Source organism: Lissotriton vulgaris, chromosome 3_1, assembly GCF_964263255.1.
Source record: "Lissotriton vulgaris chromosome 3_1, aLisVul1.2, whole genome shotgun sequence".
Classification (NCBI taxonomy): domain Eukaryota; kingdom Metazoa; phylum Chordata; class Amphibia; order Caudata; family Salamandridae; genus Lissotriton; species Lissotriton vulgaris.
The window spans coordinates 1136191683-1136206223 of record NC_141689.1 but is presented as its reverse complement, the minus strand read 5'-3'; positions in this window follow the sequence as shown (position 1 = coordinate 1136206223).

Here is a 14541-nt window from a genome sequence, read left to right as displayed (position 1 = left end):
TATCACCTCTTGTGACAGTGTTCATGCCATCGGTTGGAGACACCCAGGGCCCGCACATTGACTGCAATGGCCCTCAATAATGCCTAACGCTGGTATACTTTGAGCTGCAGGCATGGGAGACAGGAGGAAGACATTTCAACAACACTGGGTTATGTACCACTGTGTCTCAGTACAGGAGCATAAGGAAATCAAAAGGAGGGAGGAAGAGGTGGTGCTACGTGGCACCAAGGTTGGCACGTCCTCCTCTTGCTAAAGTTACTGTAATCAAAAAGGTCCACCTCAAAAGGGGGTTAGTGTGTATCCTGTTGACCTTGGAATACACACATTTGGTTAAAATACCCTTCACACACCAAAAGGGCCCTTGGTGTCATGCTTCATCATCGGGGTCTTCCCGCCCGGCTGCCGGACGGGGCAGTGCTGCGACAAGCGACTACGCTGGAGCACCTTTTTAAATTGTGGGTGCTATGTGAAAGGGTAAGCGTGTTTATGGGCTTACTTTCCTGTGGAGGCCACAGACGGAGAAGGAAGCACATCGAGGCTGGGGGTTGACTGGACCCTAATAATACCCTTTGATCTAGTGTTGGCCCATGAGGCACAGTTCCTCATCATAATAAGCATACTACATCAGTATCTTACTACATAGCAAGGGGTGTGTATTATAATATAAAGTACATATACTTACACATTGATCCTTTTTCACCTTTTTTGTAAATAGACCCATAGTGGCGACACACTAGTGAGTGACAGGGGGACCTTTTACCCCGGTCCTGATGAAGGGGCACGTCGCCCCGAAACATGTCGACCCACACAGGAAAGTAAGCCCATAAACACGCTTACCCTTTCCGACACCACTTCTTTTAATAATACCAGCCAGTGTTTATTAAATAGTTTTTGTATCACTAGGCCAGGTATTTTTTAACATCACTTATCTATCACCCCTGACCCCACTGACACTCACTCCATTCACTCACATAGCACCCACAATTTAAAAAGGTGCTCCAGCGTAGTGGGTCTGTCTTGTGCAATCCACAAGCCTAAGATAGCTCATTGATGAATAGGGTGGCAGACAACACATATGTCTCACTCTCTCCATTCAGGGATGGGTAACTGTCAAATTGGCCAGTAACTGTGCAGGACATGGGAGCTCCCACTGAGGTTAAACGTGGGTACAGACCAGTCACATGCATGTACAATATGAGAGGGCAAACAGTGCCTACACATGCGAGTCAGTACACATAATGAAACAAATGGAAGGGGGATAATTCAGAAGTACAACAATCTGCTGTGTCATATGGGAATTTCCACCAAGAGTGTCGCCATCAGGCATTTCACTCTTGTGCATAATGCTTACAGATTCATGGTTGCAATCTACAGTCAAACACACTTCCATCAGTACCCTCTGGATGAAAAGTCTTTTTTTTTTTTTGAAAACCTTTATTTCACATTTGCAATCAAATACAGACAAGGGTCTACAACCCCAGGGCTGGCCGCTAATCATAGGATCTCAATTCACAAAGCGCATCGGTTGCAAAGGTAATTCAATTTAGACACAGGATAGGAGGTTTTTATTTTTAAATAATAAGTAGAAAGAGTCAGGTGTCGCACAGTGTCTCGGATCACAAAAGGGGGCGAGCAAAGAAACAACGTGTCCAAAAGAAACTCGCTATCAACTAAGTCAACGGAGTTAAGACGTGAGTCATCAGGATAAACTAGCGCATTTTTGTTCGTCGACTCCATCAGTATTGTCCGCCCCAGAGCACCAAAACCTCGAATAATCAAGGTACAGATATAGAGACCAGGATGTAGCAAAGCCGAACCCACTACACTAACCCGGAAAAAGAAAGGAGAAGAAGACAAGGGAAGAGAAGAGAAGGAAGAAAAGAGGCCTTAGAACAAAAATAAAAACGAACACCCATCCCCACACCCCCCCACCCTGCACCCCTGCTGATGACTACGGCCACCCCCCTCGCAGCATGCCTGTCGCCCAGTAATAGAACCCGAAATATAGAAGAAGAGAAAGAAAGAAAAGGCAAAGAGCCCCACTCGGTGAGGGAAATCGGAGGAGGGCATGTTTCTACGGACTCCCGGTCTCCTTCCCCCGTCATGACCAACCCCGCCCCGGACTACGTTAGATCAAAAAAAACAATCCTGTTAAACCTATACGACAATGAGAGACCCAGATAGCAATCTCAAACCTCGGACCCGGCAGAGCCCGCACTCGAGACCCCGGCGTCCCCACTGAGTTAGACCTCAGACGACCATCGATGTATCTCCGCTCCACAACGACGGAGAAACTCCGGGATTGCACCACTGGAAAGCAGGTCAGATCACACACACGGATCCGGTGCGGGTAATCAGGATAGTCGACACGATAGTAGACCGAAAGACGGAGGTCGGCGGAGCCGGGAGACTATGCGGCCATCTTGGTTGATGTCGTAGCTCCTCCTCGAAAAGTCTTTTTAAAGTCACAAATGAGCATGTGAAAACCTCATGGACTCAGACATCCATTAGCAAAGGCAATGTCTGTTGTGACTTCCACTTTTCAAAACAGCAGTGTCACTTTATGGCTGCAAAAACACTGCATGTCCCTCCCATCCTGAAATACAGCCAGGGATCTGTGGAAATTAGGCTACAAACCCCATTTACCTGAAGTCAGCATGCTAGGCAGTTTATCACACAAACCCACATTCTCAGGCATATACTGAAGCAGATCAACTTCATGTGTGCACTCCCTGCACTCTCCTACTTTCACTCTGAAACACTTATCATGACATCAGTAACACCATATAGCCTCCCATACTGTGAGAGCACCTCGTCCACTAGGACCTCCAGCTCCTCTGTGGTGAAGGGACGGGCCCTGGTGTTCTCAGTTCTCGCCATCACTGGGTCCATGAGACAGGAACAGCAGCAGTTGGTGGTGAAGAGTGGCAGTCAGCAGTGTCAGGAAGCAGTGGAAATGTGTGGCTCTCTCGCAGACATACATAGCCCACTAGGGTTGTTTCAGTGGTACTCAGCTGCTTGTATTCCAGGTCAGCTTATTTCAAATGTGACCAATGACTGGCCCCGCTTTAGCGGAGCACGTCTACCGCGATTTTCAAAAGATTATTTGTCTTCCACGTTTGCGGTTCCCATTGGCTGTAAAGGCATGGGCATTGGCGGTGACACACCTTTAAGCTAGCCAGGAATTACAGAAAGCCTGGCATGACCAAAAGGCTGTTTTAACTGTGTATCAGCCAGGACAGAAGGTATGGGTGTTGGAGCCAGTGGCCCCATCATCTCTCCAAGACAATTGGAGATGGCCCCATACCTTACTTGACCAGAAGGGAGAAGTTGCCTACCTTGTTGACCTTGGAACTCCCAGGAGCCCTCACAGGGTGCTCCATATGAACAGGCTCAAGCCATATGTGGACAGGTAATACATGGGCCTGATCATGGCTACTGATGAGGCACAGAAGGAAGAGAGTGACACACTCCCTGACCTCCTCCCACAGAACCCCTTCCAACGCACAACAAAGGCCACACTCTGGACTTGGTCTGGTCCTCCCTCCCTTTCACCCGCCCCGTAACTATTAGTCTCTGCCCTTGGTCCGACCACTACTTACTTAGCGGTCGGCTCTCACTTCCTAAGCAAAGAGGCAGTAGACCCCCAGACTGGAAAGTGGTGCGGAGTTGGAACCAAATTTGGGCCGATTACCTGGTTACTACTCTACAGGAATCAGCGGCTCCCACATTCACACAGGGAAATCTTGACACAGGAAGTATGGCCCTGACAGATAGGTTACAAAATGCTATTGATAAGGCAGCTCCGACACACAGGACCAGAATTAGAAGCCAAGGGTAAGGGAGCCCCCTAGTGCAACTAAGCCTTAATCGCATCCGCGCTGGCAGAATTCTGCTCCTGCGCTGAGATATTCAAAAACGCACCTTACATGACGAGCTGGGCTCGTCATCAGCGTGCGAGCAGGCTACGCCATGACGAGCCCAGCCCGGCGAGAATACTGTACCATGTTCGCAACTTACAAAAAAACTATTCTATCATTTAAAGCAGAATTTTATGAGACTAAAATCACTGCAGCAGAAAATACACAAAAAGAGACCTTTCGAATCTTGAAAGAACTGAGACAAGTCAAGGAACAGAAACCTCAGTTTGGCCCGGAAGATTGCAATAACTTCCAGTCCTTCTTTGAAACAAAAGATAAAGATCTAATAATGGAAATCCACTCCACCCCCAAGTTTTCATGCACACTGGCACCTATACTACTGCCCCCACTTTCACTGAACCCCTCACCACCTTTCCCAATATTACGCACGATTCCCTGTCCCATCTAATAGGGAAGGTGAAATCATGGTCCCGGACGACCCTTGCCCACTAAGGATCTTTAAGAAGGCGCTTCCTGGCATGGAAAAGAAGGTACTCTCACTTCTCAATCAATCCCATGCCACAGGACACATACCCTCCAACTTTAAGGAAGCACGTGTCATCCCGCTTCTGAAAAAGCCTGGGGACAGAACAAGAAACTTGAAAAATTTCAGGCCAATCTCACTGTTCCTGTTCCTCGTAATGGTACTAGAACAACACGTACTGAAAACCCTGACCAATCACATTAAAAGTAACCACCTTCTACAACCTAACCAGGCAGGGTACAGGGCACGTCACAGCACAGAACTGGTGATGCTGTCTGTTCTAGATGAACTTAGATTGAGGGCTGACAAGAATAAACCATGTACCCTGGTCCTACTGGACCCATCCGCGGCATTCGATACAGTCAATCATGACCAACTAATGTTGCGGATTTGGAGTTGGGGATCCAGGGCACAGCTCTTACATGGCTGCACTCTTTCCTTAAAAGCTACTCTCAGAGAATACAACTGAATGACCATGTGTCCGTTTTAGGACTACTTTCATGCAGGGGACTGCAGGGATCGTCATTATCACCACTGCTGTTTAACTCCTACCTCCAACCCCCGATAGCGGCACTGAACTATATGGAATGCCAAATCTATAACTATGCTGATGACACCCAAATTGTCATTCAGATAGACAACTCCACGACAGCCCTATAAGATTCCAAAACATTTTGAAATTCATGGTTAACTGGATGATGGCCAACTCCCTTAAAATCAACCCGGAAAATGGAAGTATTGGCCGTCACTTCAGATTCTAACCCGTGGAAAGAGCACTTTTGGCCACAAGAGCTTGGTGCCTACCCAGAGTCAGCTGTGGCTGTAAAAAGTCTGGGTATTAAAATCGATGCCAAGCTCACTATGATCCAAGAGGTATAGATAGTTGTGGGAACATGCACAGGCATGCTTAGACTACTGTGTAAGCTTGGACCATTACTCACCTTCAATACACTTAGAAAGGCAGTATCTGCTCTGATACTGTCACGTCCTTATTACGGGAATGCCCTGTATATTGGCCTCCCGGGTAACCATCGGATCAGATTGCAGGTGATTATGAATGACGCTGCTAGGCTTATCTTTAGAGCGCCCAGATGAACACATGCATCACCCTTGCTTAAAGCCTTCTATGGCCAAGCCCCCAGCTACATCCATGACCGTCTTGCCAACTATGCCTCTAGTAGGATGCTACGGTCCTCCGAGGCCAACCTTAGGACCTGCCCACGATTTAACAAGTCGTTGAAAGGAGGAAGAGCTTTCTCCTCATCCATCCTCCCTATTAGGAACAACCTGCCAGAGAATATACGCAAGGAACACGCTCTCCGTTCATGAAGAAATTAAAAACAGTACTTTTTGTGGAGGCATGGGGTGCAATCTGAACCCCCTTGTGAAGGCTGGATCTTTTTTTTCTGACAGCTCTTAGAGATCTGCTGGTGATAATGCGCTTAATAAATGAAATCTAACATAACATAACATAACCCTGATGATGGTTCAGTTGATGGTAGGCTTGGCCGGCAGCCTTACTGAACAATAACAAAATCATTGCAGGAAGGTCCTCAATCAGTACAGACATATGTTTTGACTGACTCCAAGTCAGACTACCTGTTGTACACATGAGGTGGACACAGGGGACAGTCTGCCTTTTAAAAATAAGATTTACAGGCAACCTGATTGTAGGAGAGTAGGGTCTGCTATCCTATGGTCACCCCAACTTTTTGCTTTTTGCTTCACTGGTTTATGACTTAATGTGGCTGTGGGCCTGCTAATCAGACCCACAGCCTGCTGTTCTCTCTCTAAATTACTGCAAATGCACTCTAGGTGCATTACGAATTGGAACTGGTTCACCTTATTGGCCCCTGTAACAGTGTACCCTAGGTACCCAGGACATAGGTGTTTCCAAGGCCTACCAGGGGCTGCAGCATGTATTGTGCCACCCCTGGCCTGGCCTCCATATTTGACACAACTGGATGATCACTCAGCTGGGGTAAGTTGGTGTAATCACCTCTTACTTAGATATAGTATCCCTATATCTACCCTTAAACTGGACACATATGTTCCTATCAGCCACTCCTATGGAAGGCCTCATCAATCCTGGAGGCAGAGTGCTTGGAAATATGTGAGATGGTGCTCTAGCATGAGCTGAGCCTGTCTGCAGCTGTCGGGAACCACTCCCTAAGCTGTTCCGGGATATTGCCATACCATATACTCTTAAGTGCATTATAATCCTCGCGGTTATATGCTATCTTTGGTTTGGCTTTATCAAAACATGTCGAGTAAGGTGTCATACGAATTGGAATACTATCCCCTCGACAGTTCTGTCGACGGGGATAGCATTCCACCCTTCTAATGGGACACGACATGTGTGTAGCCTTAACCCCGGTTAAAGTTAACCAGAGCCTCAGCATCACAAAATGGATGCTGCCACCACAGACACGAGTCTTACCCCCTGCTGCTGGGAGTCCTTCCAGCGAGGGAGGCTTGGACAAAGGGTTTCCTGCCTTGGGAGGTGCGAGCACCACCCCAGACAGGGTTTTGTGTATTAGGTAGGACAGGGCTGAATAGATTGAGACATGCCCGGGGCACACAAGGTGTCCCCGTGCATAAGCCAGTCCAAACCGGTCCTGGGACTTTCCAGACCCAGGCCTGGCGAGGAGCTGGACAAAGGAAAGGGGGTGTAACCGCCCTCCTTCCTGGTTCCTCCCAGAGGAGGGACCTAGTAGGTGATCCACCCCTCAGATTGGGAATAAGAGTGGGAGCAGTGCCATTGCACAGCAGATCATCCTGAATCAACTTTACACGAAGAAGAAGACTGGACTTCGACATTCTGCTGCACAAAAGACTGAAGAGAATCTCCCTTGTGGCCTAGCAGTGGCCACCCTGTGAACACAGGCACCAACCAGCGAATCGACGTCTGCTTTGCCGCCGCCTCCCGCCGGAGCCCGAGCACAGAGCCTGACAAGACCCAGACTCCCAGACTTCTCACAGCCCGATCCACAGTCCCTGCAAAGAAGGGACCCGTGGAGGCACCGAGAGACGTGGGATCGGACTTCTTGGAAGACACCCGAAGAGCTGACAGCGCAGCACCAGAGGCATCCTCGACGTTGTGCTTTGGGGACTGAGAACCCCCACCACCGAGCAGCCCTTGCACCGAAGATCAGCCCCCCAGCATCTCCACGATCTGCGTGGGGCCCTTTTGCATTGTGCCACTCGACGCGCCATCCCAGCCACTAGCCACGTGGTCAGCGGCCATCTTGGCGACTACAACTACAAACTACACTGCGGGTCTGGTTGCTCCAGACTTGCCCTAGCTTCTGTAAAAAGGAGCCCCTGCTCAGACCTTGCTGGTCCAAGTAACAAGCCTTTTTCGATTCCTATGTGGCTTGCACTAGCCAAGGCCTGTTTGCTACAATCAAGTAGCCAACACCGCCAACAGCGAGAAGTATGCGTGGGACAGCTCGTGACCGACTCCTGGATGTCCTCAACCCCCAGTGTCCACGTGACTGCAGAGAGAAGCTATACCTCAATGCCTGTTTGCACCCGACCTCGCCTGGTTCCAGTCTGGTTCCACGGTAGTCACTGGCTAGTGACTTTGAACATTGTCCCCTCTGCTCTCAGGTCTTCACATCTTCAGATCCATCCTTGGATCCACCGGAACTCTTCACCTCGAGCTGCCTGCAGCATCTTCAGCTCCAAGCACCATCGACCAGCGTGACGAAACCCGACACTCCTTCGACCCTGTGCACCCGCTTCCTGTGGGTGAGGTAACTCAGCTCCGCCGGTGTTCCTACACTGGTACGCACCTCTAGGGCCTGTGTCTCAAGTTTCAGCTTTCTAGGTCACTCGGAAGGTTCCGAACTAACTAACTTTGTACTTTTTACGCACCATAGACTTTGCATTGGTGAGTGCGTGCACCCGAGTCCCGCGGGCCTTTCCCGACTTAGTCACTGCTAGTCTCGAATAGCTCCAGCGATTCCCAAGGCCCTAGGCCTGTGTCCTTTCCGATTGGTATCTCTTATACCACTTTCTTAGTATATGGTTTAGGTGGCCCCTAGGGCTCATCCATATTGTGCAACTTTTGTGTATTTTAAACTGTCTTGTGTTTAACGCTTGTGCTTCTGTGTTCATAAAGAGTCCAGGGGATACTTTTAGTTAATAAATCAATATATATTTTCAATATATATCTGTGTGGTGTCCTTTCATTTGGTATTCAAGGGGGTTGTGTATGGTAATACAGCTGGCTTCACATGCCTTTCAGAGTTTAGCCTAAGACTGCTTTGTCCACGTTACCACTAGGATAACTGGTCTATAAGGTTGACTTACAACCAATCATCATAAGGGTTGCTTGGCATGGTACAAAGTGATCACTAGAATTAGTGAGCATTATATACCAGGCCAACTTCTCACATTGGTGAGCAGCGGATTGGGATCTGAGCTTGCTGTTGTTTTACCATTACAATATTTGAGATTATCATTTGAAAGATCATACAGGTACCTGCTAGGTACATATAAAACAAGACTAGTATACTTAAGTTCTACTGAACTTAGTTGTTGTAGAGGAAAGGGAGTAGCACACCCTGACTACAACTACTAGATAGAAATTGAAATTGAAATGATCTTTATTCGGATTATAATAAATCCATAAAAGTACATACAGAATGAAACATTTTAAATACATTAAAAACATATATAAAAAGTTAAAAAACGTTAAAAACAACCCAATTGGGCATGAGCAGCATGTTACATAGAGTGCGTGATACAAAAAATACAAAACGTTGTACAATCAGAAAATGCATTCATGAGTATCTGTTTAGCCAATACCAATAGTCATTGATTCCGTACATATAATTAGTCATCTATACTGGTTGAATTTAGATTTAAAGTGCATTATGCGTACATAGACCATTATGCATGTTCCATACTTGCCCTAGATTTCACACAGGCTTTTATGAAGCAGCTTATAGTGTATATAATATCATCAGTTGGTAATATTTGCAAAAATTTGAATGCCAATTTAAAATCTCTCAAATTGTATTTTTTAAATATCGGCATTAAATAGTGATGGGTATACAGTTTATAGTGGCCACAGAAAATAAAGTAATGCAATAAACTTTGTTTCCCTCCGGCAGAACATGGACAATCAAGTTCTTCTAGATTCTTATTATAGCCAAGTGGAAAACTCAATAAATGTACAATACTACCATCTCGGAACCTAAATAGAAGGCTCCGGTTCCATCTTCCTATTGGTTTCGACAAATATCTACAGGGTTTGTGAGGTTTATTTAAATTATCGCTTCCTGTCTCAATTAGTGGAAGATATTTAATAATAGCAGGTTTCACTAGCACAGTTCTCATACGTTCCTCTTTATATATTTCAAACAGTGCCCGTTTAACAATATTCTTATGAGCAGGGACAATGGTATTTGGGGAGCTAAACAAAGAGCCAAGTCCCACGCTCAACAGGCTGGTATTGACTGCATTTAGCCAGGGTATGAGATGGGATCGTTCATGTAGTAGACAGTCTGTGATTATACTGCGGGTCAGGGAAGCCGCTGGATTTGTCCATAATTTTATCCAAAAAAGCGTGGGCCTTGACCTAATGAAATCCGCTATATATGGCAACATAAGTTCTTGGTGACAAATGAAAGTTGGCGCGCATGAAGTGCCACCCAACACCTTCCTGCAGAATCTATTTTCCTCCAGCTGCAAAGGCAGACTGTTGCAGTAGCCCCACACTTCTGCTCCATATGTCCCAGTTGGCTGACATTGGGTGCGGTAGATGTTTAACAGGGGCGTAATCACATCAGCCGTTCTTGGTTGACGAAGGGACAAGATTGAATTAATGGATTTACCAATCTTATTTCTTGCGTGGGCAGTGTGATGCTGCCATGAACCAGTATTGGAGAATAATAACCCTAAATAGGGGAAAGTGCTGGTGCATTTTAATTCATTATTACCACTTTTAATTGAAAGAATGTTGTATCTTTTTGGTCCACAGTTCATGATAAACGATTTTTTAAAATTAGTATTTAAACCTAAATCTGACATAAAAACAACAAACCCTGTAATTAATGAACGCAAAGCATTAGGAGTACGCCCCATTAGTACTGCGTCATCCGCATAAAGTAGGGTGGTAATGGGGGAGCCATTAATAATTGGGACGTCCTTGGAATTCTTGCACAGGGCAGGGCTCAAACCATTAATATATAAAATGAAAAGCAAAGGGGCGAGTACACAGCCCTGTTGGACGCCTCTTCTAATAAAAATATCATCAGATAATTCACCATCATTGTTAATGCGTACTCTTGCCTTAAGGTCCCTATGTAGATATGAAAGAAAATATACTAATGCATCATCTAAACCATAATCGAGCAATTGTGACCATAACCTAGAACGATTGACAAAATCAAAAGCGGAACTCAAATCCATAAAACCTAAATAAAGAGGGGATTTTTTAACAATAATATATTTGGCCATGATCAGATTTAAGTTGAGACACTGCTCAACCGTGCCAACATGGCTTCTGAACCCCAATTGGCTGTAATGAAGCACATTATTATCCTCAGCCCATTCCCTTATCCTCTTAAATAGTACCCTGCCAAGGACTTTTAGTGTGTTGTCGATCAGTGAAATCGGACGGTAGCAGGCCGGATCAGACCTGTCACCTTTCTTAAATATCGGTACGATGACACTGTTTGACCAGGATTCAGGGATTGAGCTGTCGGACAGATTGTTAAATAGGTTGCATAATAAAGGGGCCCAAAAATTAACTTCCGATTTAATCTGGTCAATAGATAGACTATCAGGGCCAGGGGCTTTATTACTGGCGCTCTCCAAGATTGCATCCTCCACCTCAGATATTAGAAAGTTCAGTTGTTTGGCGTTATTTAATGAGGATGCAGAATCTATAATAGGGGCTGCTACAGTATAGATTTTGGAGAAATGCTCCACCCAGACCTCACCGTTTATGTTACAGTTAATAGGTTGGATGTTTGAACCAAAGGACCTGAGTGATTTGACTTCTCTCCAAAACCCCGCAGTGTCTTTTAGCGAGGCAGTCCGTGTAAGTGACTCCCAATGGTTGACCACTAAGGCCTCGGATCTTATCCGCAGGGCGAGTTTATATTTAGATCTTAATTCTCTCACTAGGTTACAATCCCTAGGATTTTGTTGTAAAACTGCCCTCAATTCCCTGTTGGCCTTTGAGCACGCGGAGTCAAACCAGCGGGGACTATGGTCTATATTGGGCCTAGATGGTTTGGAAGATTCCCTTTTAATAGCCCCACATAGATTACTGAAAGCAACAGTTAATACTTCGCCAGTACTATCAAGCGACAGGCAAGTCTCTATTATCAGAGGATGCTTTTTAATGACCTTAGCCAGGATAGCTTTATTATCCACCCCTTTCCAAATTAGTTTTAGCCTATCGGTAGACAGTACCAGATTCTGTGGCCCATTCTCAGTTCTCAGAGCAGCCTTTATGGATTGAGGGTTGTCTAAATGTATTCTAAGTGGGTAATGGTCACTATATGCAGAGCAGATGACCTCGGCTTTTTGGATAATATCACACAGGGAGGAACAAAGAAATATATAATCTATCGTGGAAGCACAGCCTTGACCTATGTAAGTTGGTGCAGATGTGTTTTCATCATCAGTTCCAGCAATTTCCATAGAATTAACTAGGTTACGGGATGCTAATAAATTCTTAAGCTCTTCACCATTACGACATGGGACACTAGTGCGGAACATATGAGCGTTAAAATCACCACCAATACAGATGCCGTCAAAAGACCCATACTTTCTCCCCTCCACGATGTCATCAATAAAGTTAAATAGAGACAAAAAGTTTCCATTAGGATGGTTAACAAAATCGTTATTATAAAAATTAATTATACATAAAATCATCCTGTTAATGTATTTCACAGCCATAAAACATTTGCCTGGTGTTGGGATCTGTTTGGTTTGTACCCCGGGTTTTATCTTAGACCAAATTGATAGCCCCCCACTGGGGCGTCCCATAGATGAGGCGGAGGCCTTTGAGTTATAACAACAGAAGCCCTCCACTGTGGGGTTAGCTATACACCAAGTCTCTTGAAGCAACAAGATGTCACAATTATTGTTGACCCACTCCAACCATTCTTTAATTTTCAGTTTGGAATTAAGACCCGCTATATTCCAACTTACAAGAGAGAGGACAGGATCCACATGATTATTGTCCATAGACTGGCCTCTTCCGGGAGTCCCTGCCAAGGAACGCGAGGCATCCTGATATCCCTTCATCAAAATTGGTGATGGAACAGCTGGGTCAACTTGCTTTGTTGGAGAGGGTCAATCTAACATATCCAAACCTGACAAAGGTGCAAATCTATTGTATGTATTAAAAGGGTAAGCTACTGGCTGGAATTGCATAGCAGGTGGCTGAAAATACCTAGGTGGTGGATGGAATTGCAAAAAAGGAGGTTGAAAATGCATAGGGGGTTGTCTGTAGAAATGACTTAAAGGTAGCATAGTAGCAACCGTAGAAATGGCCGAACAGTTACCATTTATGTTGAGCAAATGCCTTACGGTGCCTGGATTTTTGAAGTTAAGAACTATGCAATCACCGTCCTTATCTTTAGGTAATGGTCCGATCCAGGGCACCCTGCGAACCAATATGATTTCTCTTGATATGTCATATCCAACCCCCTTGTGTTTGGTTAGCCAGTCTATGCACTTATTTCGTAGTTGTACCCATGTTTCCCCCTGATCCTCCCTCAGCACCGGTACTCCTGCCAGAACCAGGACAAACGGACATGCATCCGGTGGCAAGTGTAGGGGTAAAACGCGCCCTTCGTGTTTGCGAGGCTTATTAGACCCAGCTTGATCAGTACCTTTGTTGTTATCCACAGCTGAGGTTGCTGCTGTGATAGGTTGGGTAAGGCCGTCACCCTTACTGGTGGTATTTTTATTATTGGTTACCGGCGGGGTGGTTTTCCTAGGTGCAGGGGTTGGGATGGTTTTAGTAACTTTGCTAGTTTTTGCACACTTAGCCCCTGTATTAACAGATCGGGGTTGGATAGTAGGTGGTACGTTAGAAGATGATGGTGTTATTCCCGAGTTATTCGTACCCTTATCCAATATAATACAAGTGTCCTTTGTTTTTAGTGACAAAGTGCTGCTTAGGGTTTCAAGGTCTTTTAGTAAACGATCAGCTCTAATTTGATCCTGAATAATAGACCCCTTCCTTTTGGCTACATCGTTTTTGACCAGATTGTCTAGTCTGTCCAGTCTTTTAAAAACATTATTAAACTGTTTGATCATAAGGTTTTCCAATCGATTAAAAATAGTGTCCACTATGGTATCTATAAGGTTCCCATTTTGTTTGGAGAGATTGAAGTTATCTCCCATTAATGTTGTTTGGGTCCATATAGTATTACCATTGCCACTGGGCTGAGTGATGGGTGAAGGGGAAATGCTATCTATATCAACTGGGTCTTTGTCTTCCATAGGAACAGATACTGCCCCCATGGATTTTTGTTTGTTCCACAGGCTTTGGGGGGTGGGCTGACTTTTATTCAATAAAGGTTGTTTCCTTTTATTGGAGCTTTGTTTGGTAGTGCCTCTTTTCCTTTTTTCCCCTCCCAATTTATTATTACTGGAGTCTGTGATATCCAAAGTGATAGCATCACCCTGGGGAACAGTTGTACTGATTTGGATAGTTTCTACTTGTAGCGGTACCGACGGTGTTAATAAAGGTACCGACTGTAGGCTAACAGCAGCAGTTGTTAAAGGGGCCGAGTCTGCAGCTATGTAGGTAACAGTATTTTCGTCTTCCACAACAATGGGCACATTAGCAGACGGTTGTAAAGACTTAACCACAGTAACCTCAGGGATGATATGTGTATTCCCATTTACACAATTGGTAGCGCTCGGTATGTTGTTAGTGGCGAAAGAGCCCATAGAGAACCTCCTCTCAGTCTCTACTATTTCATTAAAAGCAGTCTCGATCAAAGTTTCAAAGGATGTGATTAGAGAGACGGAGGTATCAGCGCCCTGGGATGATATGTCAATATGAGTAGTAGAATCAGTGAAATCACCCATGTTAGTGCCTGGGTGTAGTACGTACTTTTGAGCAGATCTTAGGGGGGTGGCCCGCCCGACCAC